This window comes from Oryctolagus cuniculus, chromosome 2, assembly GCF_051225735.1.
Source record: "Oryctolagus cuniculus isolate XC-2025 breed Fujian yellow rabbit chromosome 2, ASM5122573v1, whole genome shotgun sequence".
NCBI classification, from domain to species: Eukaryota; Metazoa; Chordata; class Mammalia; order Lagomorpha; family Leporidae; genus Oryctolagus; species Oryctolagus cuniculus.
In genome coordinates, this window is record NC_142868.1 from 167,993,249 (window position 1) to 168,007,891 (window position 14,643).

Consider the following 14,643-nt stretch of genomic DNA (forward strand, 5'->3'; position numbering starts at 1 on the left):
AATACAAATGGCCAACAAATATATGAAAAAATGCTCCACATCACTAGCCACCAGGGAAATGCCCATCAAAACCACAAAGATATCACCTCATCCCTGTCAGAATAGCTAAAATACAATACAGAGAGAGTAACAATTGCTGGCAAGGATGTGGAGAAAGAGAAACACTTATAATCTGTTGGTGGGAATGTAAATTAGTGCAGCCACTGCAGAAAAAAACAGTGTGCAGATTTCTTACAATACTAGAAATAGGCCTGCCACATGATCCACCAATCCTACTACTGGGTATGTACTCAAAAGACTTGAACACAATGAATCAAGAATCAAAAATACCTGCACCACCATGTTTATAGCAGCACTGTTCACAGTAGCCAAAATTAGAAATCAACCACCAGAGATGAATGGATAAAGAAAATGTGGCATCTATACACAGTAGAATATTATTTAGCTATAAAAAGAGTGAAATTCTACCATTTGCAGTACAATGGATGCAACTGAAAGACATTATATTGAAATAAGCCAGACCCAGAAAGACAAATGCTGCATGTTCCCTTATATTTGGGAGCTAAAATTTTTTTAAAAGAAAAAAAGGAATGTCTGTGACATTTTACAGAAATTTGTCCCTATAACACTTGAAACTTTGGAAAAAGATCTCCTTATCTATTAATTCATGTAAATAACAAAGTCATTATTTGGTTAAATGCACTTCATTATAAATTCTTCATGGAAAGAATGAATTCTGTTTGCTAAATCAAGTCATTTGGGTCTTGAGTCATCACTGGTTAATGAAATACTTAAAATTCAATAAACAAAATCTAAGAGTAGTGTCTCATAAAGTGAGGTATTAGTTAAGCATTAGGATTTTACTTGCCATTTCCTAACACATGCTTGGCTTAGCTTAGCAAGATGAATTCAAGCCATATCACGATTCGCATTTAAGACCAACTGTTGTTTGTTCTTCTAGTTGAAACCACAGCAGCTAAGGTGGGATATCTTCCAATTGTATGGTTTTAGTTCTAATTATCTTGCACAGCACCCACACAACAGTAAGTTTTCCCTTGCCACTAACAGAATTGTAAGAAATAACTCTTCCTTCCTTCCTGAATCACACAACCATTAGAACTGTGAGTTCTCCCCAGAGGCTTGGCAGTTCTTCAAGCACCAGATCCCTAGTGAGTCTTGTCTCTCTTTGAGGAGCCAAGTAACTATGTTCATGACAAGAAGGAAACTTCATACCTACCAAGGCAAAGAGCTGTTGTCCCTGGGTCAATGGGCAAGCCACAACTTGAGAGTGGCATGCTGTCCCTAAAATTCCTGGTTCCTTGGTACATGAACTCTTGGCCATGTTTAATTCTGTATTCCTACCAGATTTTTTATTTGCTTTGGATATTTGAATGCCAGTTCCAGCTTTCCTTCACAGATTATCTGCTGGATACCTTTTGATTTATGTTAACGCTAACCTTATTCTTGCTCTCTGAATTCAAAGGACTGACCTGAGACTGCAGAATTCCCCAGGTCTCCCAGTGGCAAACCTCACCTATGTGCAGGTACTTCAAAAGGTTTGTAGGAAAAAAATGGAATTAAAATTTCTGATGCAAAAAAAGTTTGAAACCCATGTATATTTTTTAATAGACTTTTTCCAAAAAAATTTTAGAACCCCTGGTATCCTGCACAACCAGAGCCAAAGTGTTACATCTGGTCCGTTCTGGGTCACTTTATCCCCCAAACTATTCAAGACCTAGTGATGAGCACACACATGTTCCTAATGCCCTTGAGACAGAATGCTCTGCTTTTACTAGATCTGGGTCATTGTTATCTTCAACTCCATGGTTGGTCTCTGGCAGCTCCCAGGCTGGATTCATTTAAATAAAGAAAACTTACCTATTAAAGTATAAGCATACAGAAGAGTACACAAACCATAAGCAACTCAAATATTCCAAATAAACACAGTTGTGTAATTCCTGTTCAGAACTAGGAAGGACATTACCAGCATGTCGGAAGTCTTGTAACAGCCCCTCCAAGTTACTACACTCTCTAAGGTAAACATGTGTCCTTCTCAGTCACTAACACACCTCCACAAACAAATCCCCTGGCTTTTCACACAGATTAGCATATGCCTACTTTTGGACTTTGTATACATGTAATGTGTACTTTCTTACTCCTGGCTCCTCTTATTCAATATGATGTTTGGGAGATTCATTCCTAATGTTGCATGTAGCAGTATTTCATTTGTTCTTTAATCACTACATAGTATTTCATTGTAGGAATAACCCACTAATTATAGTTTTGGTAAACATTTGGTCATTTCCAGTTCTGTCCTGTTACAATTCCTGCACGTCTTTTGGTGAACATTATATACACATTTCCTGATATATATTTGGAGTAGAACAATCCGGTTAGAATGTAGACACAGTAGATGTGATAGTTTTCCAAAGTTGTTGTATTAATTTACATTCTGTCAACAGTGTATGAAAGTTTCAGTTACCCTATGTCTTTGCAGCTGCGTGGTAGACTCAGAAAAAGCTCCTAGCTTCAGATTGGCCCAGCTCCAGCTGTTGTGGCCATTTAGGGAGTGAACCAGTAGATGGAAGACCTTTCTATCTCCCTCTCTGTAAGTCTACCTTTCAAATAAATAAAATCTTTTAAAAAATAAAAATAATGCTTATTGTTATACCTCAGAGATGATTTAGGAACATCTCCTTTAAATTTGCTCAACAAAGAAAATACTACTATTCCCTCTGTGCCTCTTTTACAAATAGGAAATTTTGAAGCTTTAAGAAATTTGATGGCAGGAATGTAAATCAATGCAGCCATTGAGGAAAACAGCGTGGCAACTTCTTAAAAAAAAAAAAAAAACTAGAAATAAATTTGCATATGATCAGGCAATCATACTACTGAGTATATACCCAAAAGATTTTAATAAAAAGAGAAATTTGCACCACCATGTTTATAGCAGCACTGTACATATTCAGAACAGTCAATATTAGGAATCAACCAAGGTGTCCATCAGATGAAGACAATGTGGTATATAGATACAATGGAGTATTATTCAGCTGTAAAAAAGAATGATAGTCTACCATTTGTAGCAAAATAGATGCACCTGGAGGACATTATGTTGAATGAAACAAGCTGGACCCAGAAAAACAAATACTGAATGTTCTCTTATATGTGGAAGCTGTAATTTAAAAACTAAACAAAAAAAAAAAAGAGAAATGTCTGTGTATCAGTATTGTTGCAAATACAGTTTTGTAAATCTTTCATACCTTTTGAAACTAATGGTTAAGAACGTTATATGGCTCGCGCCACTGCTCACTAGGCTAATCCTCCACCTGCGGCACCAGCACCCCGGTTCTAGTCCCGGTTGCTCCTCTTCCAGTCTAGCTCTCTGCTGTGGCCCAGGAGTGCAGTGGAGGATGGCCTAGGTCCTTGGGCCCTGCACCCGCATGGGAGACCAGGAGGAAGTACCTGGCTCCTGGCTTCGGATCAGCACTGCATGCAAGCCGCAACGCGCCGGCCACTGGGATGGGGGGCAGTGAACCAACGGAAAAAGGAAGACCTTTCTCTCTGTCTCTTACTCTGCCTGTCAAAAAAAAAAAAAAAAGTTATACTACTACAGTGTTAATGACCTGTGATTACTTTCAAACAACTTATATGGGCTTCTTTCACTAACTATAATGGTTTCCAATTGCATCTATTTCATTGCAAGAGAAATGCTTTCACTCCTTTTGTGGTTGAGCAGTATTCCCTAGGGTATATATACCATAATTCCTTTATCCAGTCATTACTTGATGGACTTCTGGGTTGATTCCATATCTTAGCTATTGCAAATTAAGCTGCAAAAAACATGGAGCATAGATAACTCTTCCACATGCTGATTTCATTTCCTTTGGGTAAATTCCCAAGTGAAGGATGCTGGATCATATGGCCAATCTATTTTCAGCTCTCTAAGGTATCTCCATACTGTCTTCCACAATGGCTGTACTAGTTTACATTCACACCAGCAGTGGATTAGGGTATCTTTTCCCACCAGCATTTGGTATTCGTTGGTCTGTATGAAAGCCATTCTAACTGGGGTGAGGTGAAACTATTGTGGGTTTCATTTGCATTTCCCTGATGGCTAGTGATCCTGAACATTTTGTCTTGTGTCCATAGGCCATTTGAATTTATTCTTTCAAAAAAATGTCTACTTTCCTAAATCTTCCCACTAGCATGTAGGAAGAAACAAAACTCCAAATATAATGTGAGAAAGCCAGTGACAGAGCTGGAAGGAGAGGATCAGATTCCTTATCCATTGGCTCCAAGCCCATCCTTCTACCTGCCAGGATGAAATCTGCAGGAGAAGACAGTGAAGCGAGGGAAACAGACAATGAAGCAATTTCGATACAGTGTGGTGATTTTACGAGATGCTGCTCTCCATAGGGATGCTCATGCTGTCAGCCACACAAGTCTGCACCATCCTGACTGTCCAGCTCTTTGCATTCTTAAACCTCCTGCCTGTAGAATCAGACATTTGAGCATATAATTTTGAAAATGCGTCTCAGACATTTGATGATCTCCCAGCAATATCTGGTTATAGACTTCTAGCTGAAGGTCTAAAGTTGTTTTTTGAGTTTTCAACTCAAAAACAAAAAATGCTGTGAACCCATAGTGCCTCCATCACTAAAAGAAAATTCATCCAGAACATTTATTGTATTAGTCAGAAGACGTGATTTTAATTTTGATATAAAGGTTTTAAATGCACAGTGATCAGGGTACAAAGCAGCCATAGTTCACAATGTTGATTCTGATGACCTCATTAGCATGGGATCCAATGACAGTAAGTACAGTTGATATGTTAAAGAAAATTGACATTCTGTCTTTATTGGTGAATCATCAGCCAATTCCCTAAAAGACTAATTCACATATGAAAAAGGAGGCCACATTATCTTAGATTTTTAGTCTTTCTCTGGAATACTATGTAATAGTGGGCATCTGTCTCATCTTGATGGCAATTTTCATGATCACAAAATTTGTTCAGAACATAGAGCCAGAAGAAACAGACTTCATAAAGATCAACTTAAGAAACTCCCTATACATAAATTCAAGAAAGGAGATGAATATGATATATGTGCTATTTGTTTAGATGACCATGAAGATGGAGACAATCTCAGAACTCTCCCCTATTCTCATGCTTATCACTGCAAATTCCTTTGGGTAAATTCCAAGGAGTGGGATGGCTGGGTTGTATGGTAGGGGCATATTCAGGTTTCTGAGGAATCTCCAAACTGACTTCCATAGTGGCTTTACCAGTTTGCATTCCCACCAACAGTGGGTTAGCGTCCCTTTTTCCCCACATCCTCTCCAGCATCTATTGTTGGTACATTTCTGAATGTGAGCCATTCTAACCGGGGTGAGGTGAAACCTCATTGTGGTTTTGATTTGCATTTCCCTGATTGCTAGTGATCTTGAACATTTTTTCATGTGTCTGTTGGCCATTTGGATTTCCTCTTTTGAAAATGTCTATTGAGGTACTTGGCCCATCTCTGAAGTGGGTTCTTTGTTTTGATGTTGTGGAGTTTCTTGATCTCTTTGTAGATTCTGGTTATCAACCCTTTACCTGTTGCATAGTTTGCAAATATTTTTTCCCATTCTGTCGGTTGCCTCTTCACTCTCCTGTTTCTTTTGCAGTACAGAAACTTCTCAATTTGATGCAATCCCAATAGTTAATTTTGGCTTTGACTGCCTATGCCACTGGGGTCTTTTCCAAGAAGTCCTTGCTGGTACCTATATCTTACAGTGTTTCTCCAATGCTCTCTAATAATTTGATGGTGTTGGGTCATAGATTTAAGTCTTTAATCCATGTTGAGTGGATTTTTGCATAAGGTGAAAGGTAGGGGTCTTGCTTCATGATTCTGCACATGGAAATCCAATTTGCCCAGCACCATTTATTGAATAGACTTCCTTACTCCAGGGATTGGTTTTGGATCCTTGATCAAATATAAGTTGGCTGTAGATGTTTGGATTGATTTCTGGTGTTTCTGTTCTGTTCCATTGGTCTATCCATCTGTTTCCGTACCAGTACCATGCTGTTTTGATAACAACTGCCCTGTAGTATGTCCTGAAATCTGGTATTGTGATGCCACCAGCTTTGTTTTTGTTGTACAAAATTGCTTTAGCTATTCGAGGTCTCCTGTGTCTCCATATGAATTTCAGCATCATTTTCTCCAGATCTGAGAAGAATGTCTCCAGTATTTTGATTGGTATTTCACTGAATCTGTAAATTGCTTTTGGGAGAATGGACATTTTGATGATATTGATTCTTCCAATCCATGAGCATGGAAGATTTTTCCATTTCTTGGTATCCTATTTCTTTAAGGTTTTGTAATTTTCATCGTAGAGATCTTTAACGTCCTTGGTTAAGTTTATTCCAAGGTATTTGATTGTTTTTGTAGCTATTGTGAATGGGAATGATCTTAGAGGTTCTTCCTCGGCCATGGCATTGCCTGTGTATACATAGGCTATTGATTTTTGTGCATTGATTTTATATCCTGCCACTTTGCCAAACTCTTCTATGAGTTCCAATAATCTCTTAGTAGAGTTCTTTGGATCCGCTAAGTAAAGAATCATATCATCTGCAAAGAGGGATAGTTTGAGTTCTTCCTTCCCAATTTGTATCCCTTTCATTTCTTTTTCTTGCCTAATAGCTCTGGCTAAAACTTCCAGAACTATATTGAATAGCAGGGGTGAGAGTGAGCATCCCTGTCTGGTACCAGATCTCACTGGAAATGCTTCCAACTTTTCCCCATTCAATAGGATGTTGGCCGTGGGTTTTTCATAGATTGCTTTGATTGTATTGAGGAATGTTCCTTCCATACCCAGTTTGCTTAGAGTTTTCATCATGAAAGGGTGTTGTATTTTATCAAATGCTTTCTCTGCATCTATTGAGATAATCACATGGTTTTTCTTCTGCAGTCTGTTAATGTGGTGTATCACATCGATTGGTTTGTGAACATTGAACCATCCCTGCATACCAGGGATAAATCCCACTTGGTCTGGGTGGATGATCTTTCTGATCTGTTGTTGTCGCATTCTATTGGCCAGAATGTTATTGAGGATTTTTGCATCTATGTTCACCAAGGATATTGGTCTGTGATTTTTTTTTTTTTGACAGGCAGAGTGGACAATGAGAGAAAGAGACAGAGAAAGGTCTTCCTTTGCCGTTGGTTCACCTTCCAATGGCTGCCATGATAGGCGCGCTGCAGCAGGCGCACCGCACTGATCCAAAGCCAGGAGCCAGGTGCTTCTCCTGGTCTCCCATGGGGTACAGGGCCCAAGCACTGGGGCCATCCTCCACTGCACTCCTGGGCCACAGCACAGTGCTGGCCTGGAAGAGGGGCAACTGGGACAGAATCCGACGCCCCAACCAGGACTAGAACCTGGTGTGCTGGCACCGTAAGGCGGAGGATTAGCCTAGTGAGCCATGGCACCGGCCTGTAATTCTCTTTCAATGCTGCATCTTTTTCCAGCCTAGGAATTAAGGTGATGCTGGCTTCATAGGAAGAATTTTGGAGGATTCCCTCTATGAGAAACAGTGACTTGATCAGCCCTTGTCCTGACTGTTGATGTACAATGTAATACTTTATCCCTTTTAGTATTTTTTTTGTTCTAGTACTATTGGTTGAACTCTGTAATTAACACACAATTATTCTTAGGTGTATAAATTTTAACTGAAAAGTGACCCCTGTTAAATATAAGAGTGGGAATAAGAGAGGAAGGAGATGTACAATTTGGGACATGCTTAGACTTACCCCAAATGGTAGAGTTAGAATTGTGCCAGGGGATTCCATTTCAATCCCATTAAGGTGGCATATACCAATGCCATCTCACTAGTCCAAGTGATCAATTTCAGTTCACAATTAATCACACTGATAGGTCTAAGAGTCAAAGGGATCACATAAACAAGACTAGAGTCCGCTAATACTAACTGATAGAATCAAAAAGGGAGAGAACAATTCATCATGGGAAGTGGGATACACAGCAGACTCATAGAATGGCAGATGTCCTAAACAGTACTCTGGCCTCAGAATCAGCCCTTAAGGCATTTGGATATGGCTGAAGAGCCCATGAGAGTATTCTAGGCATGGAAAGCCAAGACACTCTGGAGGAAAAAAAAAAAAAAAAAAACGACCTAAATGAAAGATCTCTGCGAGTGAGATCCCAGTGGAAAGAACAGGTCATCAAAGAAGGAGGCACTCTTCTCTGAAGTGGGGAGAGAACTTCCACTTTGACTACGACTCTGTCTAAATAAGATTGGAGTTAGCTAACTCAAAAGGCTTCCATAGCCTTGGCAACTCATGACTAGAGCCTAGGGAGATTACTGACGCCATAAACAAGAGTGTCAAATTGTTAAGTCAATAACAGGAGTCACTGTGTACTTACTCTTCATGTGGGATCAGTTCTTAATGTTGCCCAATGTGAAGTAATGCTATAACTAGTATTCAAACAGTACTTTACACTTTGTGTTTCTGTGTGCGTGCAAACTGATGAAATCTTTACTTAATATATACTAAATCGATCTTCTGTATATAAAGATAATTGAAAATGAATCTTGATGTGAATGGAATGGGAGAGGGAGTGGGAGATGGGAGGGGTGTGAGTTGGAGGGAAGTTATGGGGGGGAAAGCCATTGTAATCCATAAAGTGTACTTTGGAAATTTATATTTACTAAATAAAAGTTTAAAAAAAAGAAAAAAAGTAAAGCAATATCTGTGGACTTTACTCACAAATTTCAGTATGCTTAAGGGGTTTTTTTGTGATCAAAGTAAAAAGAAAATGTTGCATAAAATACCAAACTTAGCAACTGTTAACACCCAGATCATATACCTCTTAGTAAAGAGCATCTTATGCTAGCTAGCTCTGCTAAAATACATTCAGAGGAAACTGTTCAAAGTATTGGATTTTTTTTTTTTTTTACAGGCAGAGTGGACAGGGACAGAGACAGAGTGAAAGGTCTTCCTTTTGCCGTTGGTTCACCCTCCAATGGCCGCCGCGGCCAGCGCACCGCGCTGATCCAATGGCAGGAGCCAGGTACTTATCCTGGTCTCCCATGGGGTGCAGGGCACAAGCACTTGGGCCATCCTCCACTGCACTCCTGGGCCACAGCAGAGAGCTGGCCTGGAAGACGGGCAACCGGGACAGAATCCGGCGCCCCGACCGGGACTAGAACCCAGTGTGCCTGCGCTGCAAGGCGGAGGATTAGCCTAGTGAGCTGCGGCGCCGGCCCAAAGTATTGGACTTTAAAGTTAGTGCTTATGTTTAACAGAACTAGTGATGTATTGAAACAATGTATTATGAATAGCTAAATTATACATCATTGTAACTGTAGAAAATATAGACTTATGTATAATTAGAATGCTAAGAATTTTTATATGGCCTTGTATGAAAGGAATTTGAATGTTAATAAACATGTTTTTCAATTAAAAAAAAGGGAAAACGCCTGTTCAAGTCATTTGCCCATTTCTTAACTGGATTGCTTGTTTTGTTGTTGAGCTTCTTGAATCCTGTGTAGATTATGGATATTAATCCTTTATCAGTTTCATATTTTGCAAATATTATCTCCATTCCATTGGTGGTCTCTTCATTTTGCTTAGTTTCTTTTGCAGTCCAGAAGCTTCTCAGTTTGATGTAATCTCATTTGTCAATTTCGGTTTTGATTGCCTGTGTTTCCAGGGTCTTTTCCAAGAAGTCTTTGCTTATGTCAATGCCTTGCAGAGTTTCTCCCATGTTTCCCCTAGTAATTTGATGTATCAAGTCATAGATTTCATAGATTCAGATCCTTGATCCATTTTGAGTGAATTTTTGTATAGGTATGAGGTAGGGGTCTTGTTTCATACCTCTGCATGTGGAAATCAAATTTTCCCAGCACAATTTGTTGAAGAGACTGTGTTTTCTCCAGGGATTGATTTTATCTTCTTTGTCAAAAATTATTTGTTTGTACATTCATGGGTTTATTTCTGGAGTTTCTATTATGTACCACTGGTTTACATGTCTGTATTTGTGCCAGTACCAGACTGTTTTGACTATAACTGCCCTGTAGTATGTCTTGGAATCTGGTATTGTGATGATTCCACCTTTTGTTTTTGTTATATAAGATTGCTTTAGCTATTCAGGGTGTCTTTTGTTTCCATATGAATTTTAGCATCATTTTTGCTAGATCTGAGAAGAATGTCATTGGTATTTTTATCAGTCCTTTTATCAAAGAGGGGTGTTGAAGTCCCAGATTATTATTTTATTGGAGTCTACCTCTCCCTTTAGATTAACATTTGTTTCAAATACCCAGGTGTTCTGGCATTGGGTGCATATACATTCTTACAGTCATATCTTCCTGTTAAATTGATCCCTTAATCATATATTGTCCTTCTTTAAGAGTTTTTGTGTTAAAGTCTATTTTGTCTGATATAAGAATGGCTACACCTGCTAGTTTTTGCTTTCCATTAGCATGGACTACCTTTTTCCATTCTTTTACTTTCAGTCTGCATGTATCTTTGTTGGTGAGGTGTGTTTCTTACAGGCAGCAAATAGTTGGATCTTGTTTATAATCCAGTCCCAAAAAGACAAATACAATATGTTTTCCCTGATCTGTCATAACTAATACAGTACAAAAATATAACTTATAAGAATGAAATTCACATTTTGAGCTTCAATGATTGTTTGCAGCCTTTGTCTCTACTGTTGAGGAACAGTGTTGTTTTCTTCACACTGTTGAACTCATTATTTACTGTAGGGTTAACTTTATGAACATAAAGCAAACTGAAAGTAGATCATTGAAAAAATTGAGAGGGAATATTAAGAGGAAGAAAAAGGCAGGATGGGAGCATGGGAGAGAGTGAGGGTAGGGTAGAAGTATCACTGTGTTTCTAAATCTGTATACACATGAAATATATATACCTTAAATCAAATTAAAAACATAAATAAGTAGAAGACTAGACAGTTGAAAAAACTTATATGGGTGAAATGGTCATTTTTCCATTAAATTATTTATAGCCACTGTCTATATTCCCACTAAACTAGGGTATCTTGCTCTTTACCAGTTAAAATTCTTATTCAGTGAAGTGTTAAGCCTTTTTATTGTAATGTAATTTTAAGATAAGTTATCTCAAAACAAAACAAAGAAAGAGAGGAAATAGGGTGGAAGAGAGAGAGAGGAGGAAGGAGGGCAGGAGGGAATATCATTGTGTTCTTATAATTGTATCCACAAATCACGTTGAATCTATTAAATCGAACTAAAAATTAAAAGAAAAACAATTTTAAAAACAAAAAAGTCATTTTTCTCCTAAGTACGTGGTCAACAATTTGTGTTTACATGAGCGCTTTGGATCTCCAATGGGCCCAGTCACAGAACTGTGTTCTAGCTGCAGAGGAGCTAGAGAGCTTTGCTTCTGGGGATGAAGAAGGTAACTGCTAGAGTCATAAAGGACTTGGCTAGGTGTCTCTCTTCATACGATGGACAGTCTGAGCTTATTCACCTGGTGGTTATGGGGTTCCAAGGGACAAACATAAATGTGCAAGTTTTTTTATAGCCTAAGTTCAGAAATAGAAAACTTCTTGTTACAATCTATTGGTCGAAGCAAGTTATAAGTCTAGCCCAGATTCAAGTGGTAGACTTCATTTCCTGGAGAATTCTGAAAAATATCATTCTAAGTAATTGAAAATGAGAGAGAAATTGTCATATCCATTTTCTTAAAAACATAGCACAGTGATTATACGTACATGCATGTGTTAACTATGTCTTTGTTTCAACTGGAATCTATTTAGAAAGAAAGCTTTTCCAGCAATCTTTAAAATGAAGGTTTATATTTTTCTTCCTTCAACTGAACAAATATTTAAAAACTTTAATAGGCAAGTTAGCAAGGAAGTGAGGAAATGGCACAATAGGCATATACATCAAAGTGCATGTTTTTTGGGTCACTAATTCATGATGAGGAAGTCATTATAAAATAATCAGGGATTTCACAAATACATAGTTCTACGGTTATTCAATGAAACAGTTTTTAGTACTGAAAAAGAGGAAAAGTTGATGTCCAATTGGTCAAATATATGATCACATAAAATATTATACATTCATTAAAATGAAGGTATTAGAGACTAATAATATATGATAGAAGAATCACAATATATTAAAGTCAAAAAGATTACATAAGGTGTTATCTTCTTAAGATTTATTTATCTGAGAGAGTTGGAGAGACAGAGAGATCGTTAATCTGCTGGTTCACTCTCCAAATAACCACAACGACCAGGGCTGGGCGAGGTTGAAGCCATGAGCTTTTTCTGGGTCTCCCACATGGGCGCAGGGGCCTAAGCACTTGGGCTATCTTCTGCTGCTTTCCTAGGTGCATTTGCAGGGAGCTGGATTGAAAGTGGAGCAATTGAGACTCTAACTGGTGACCAGACGGTATGCCAGCGCTGCAGGCCACAGTTTTAACATGCTGAGCCACAGCACTGCCCCCATGTGTTTTCTCTATTTGCATTTTTGGCATAATTATTTCCTAAAGATGGATTTTTTGTTGTTTCTTATAATCTGAAGGATAAATGCTCTTTGACAATAAACATTTTAATCCTTTGACCTGCCACAAATGTAACAACAACAAAAAAATACTTCACGTCTATCTTCAATTATATATTATTTTCATCGAAGTTATATTTTCCATGTACTGTGAAGACTGTGTGAGGACTCATAACTCTGTGCTTTCTAATCAATTGCTGTTTTAATATTCCAATAACAAGTATAGGCAGTACAGTTTACTTAAAATTGAAGTCAGAAATTTTTGATATTAGTGCAGCTTTGCCACATTTCAATTGAATAACCTGTGGAAATTCATCTTTCTCATTTTATTTTCCTATCTCTCAAATGAGGATATCCCTGATTCCAACTCCTTGAAAGAAATAACTATAATTCTAATTCAACTTTGTGTCCTCAAACTTCTCCCCTAGGGGCCCATTTTCTGTGCTCAAGAAATGGCTTACCTGCCTACTACCTGAAGGTGTTTGAGAGTACACAAGTAGGTGTCCCATCAAGCCACAGCAACGTTTCCATAAGGAGGAAGATGAAGCAGACACAATTTATGTACAAAGTTAGATGCTCTTGTATACACCCATCCTCAGGGCATATCACTGTTCCAAGCCCACTGGCTGCAATTGCTACCAACTCTGGGAAATCTGACCAACTTCATATGAACACAATCCAACAGTACCTCAACACATGCCCATAACACATTCCTCTTGCTTCCTGCCCTTTTATTTCCCTGCTGATGCAGAAGAGTGAGAACATATAAGTGTTCCAGTGAACTCCTCACTGTGGCACCAAAGGTCACTTGGCTTCCTCATGTTTCTACACAAAAAGGCCACTCTATGGACCAGGATGATAGAATACAACTGCCATAAGGAACTAAGGTTGCAATCACACAATGAATGAAGGGAGCAGTCTAGAAGCAATGGATTCCCCGAGCATCCTTTGCTGGTTTTCTCCTTAGCAATAGTGGTAAACATACAATTGAAGCAATTCCAACTTAACATAAACTAGGAATAGACCCCTCCAGCCATGAACATGAGTCATCTTACTGGGCATGCATACCAGGTCAACTGAAATAGTGACCACAGATAGAGAAAATCTAGAAGAGACAATAAATAAAGCAGATGATAAACATCAATCAGGACCTTGGGGCTAGCTGTAATAGTGGCAACTATAGTATGTTTTAGGAACCATTTTGCCTATTTAGTCTTTTCAGAATTTGCAATGACCATTGCCTTGAAAGGGTCTCTTAGTGATTGACTTGTACCTTCCCCCTCAAAAAGGGCTTCACTTTGCGGTACAGGAGCCTCAAGCCTGCACCAAGAACTTACTACCTTTTTCCAAGGATTTGCAGTTGATATTAAAGTGTGATACCTTGAAGAATCCATTTATCCATATCTAGAATATCCATAAGAATTAACATTTACAGGTTAACTTTTCACCAAGGGCAGACAAGGTGTCAGAGGTCCAGTTTTTCTCCCTCCCTCCACCAAAACTTCTTAAAAATTGGTTGTTTATAGTTTTCCGGAGGATGATCCTGTAAGATTGAGTTTTGCTCTTGACACCAAGTGATGGCTGATTTCATAATGTACTCTTGTATTGGTTTTCCCTTATTTCCTAACTCATTCCCCCTTTCCTTCCCTCTGGAATTTTAGTGCCTAATAAAAATGCTCTTGAGAAAGCCAGCATAAGACAGAACTGGCAGGCACAAGCATGGTATTCATACCAGAGCATAGAGACAGGATCCTAGCAGTTCAAAGACACAGTCCACTTTTCCCTGCAAAGAAGTGAGTCTTCATGGGTTTACCAGGGTCCTGGTCCAATGTCCAAGACAAGGCAGGAGCAGCCTTTAGTGAATAAAGGAACAGATCCTCACATAATCCTTTTCCTCTTCATCAGTCTTGGAGCACACATTTCCTGATCTGATGATCTGAATGCATTAATCCAACGATGGGTATGAGATCAGACCTGGTCCATCACAGGCTCTCTTTCCCCTATTGCTATGGATTGAATGTGCTCCCTCAAATTAATGTTGAAATTTAATATCCATTACAGTAGTATTAAGAGCAAGGACATATAGGAGGTGATTAGGTCACTGA

At 38.6% G+C, this 14,643-nt stretch overlaps 1 long non-coding RNA gene and 1 pseudogene across 2 annotated transcripts in view; one reads left to right on the forward strand and one right to left on the reverse strand.

Annotated features, from left to right (window-relative positions):
• Window positions 1–14,643, reverse strand: part of LOC138848741 (uncharacterized) — a 104,650-nt gene that overhangs the window by 13,283 nt on the left and 76,724 nt on the right. The gene's annotated exons all lie outside the window — the stretch shown is intronic.
• LOC100354592 (E3 ubiquitin-protein ligase RNF13 pseudogene) lies at window positions 4,401–5,229 on the forward strand (annotated as a pseudogene).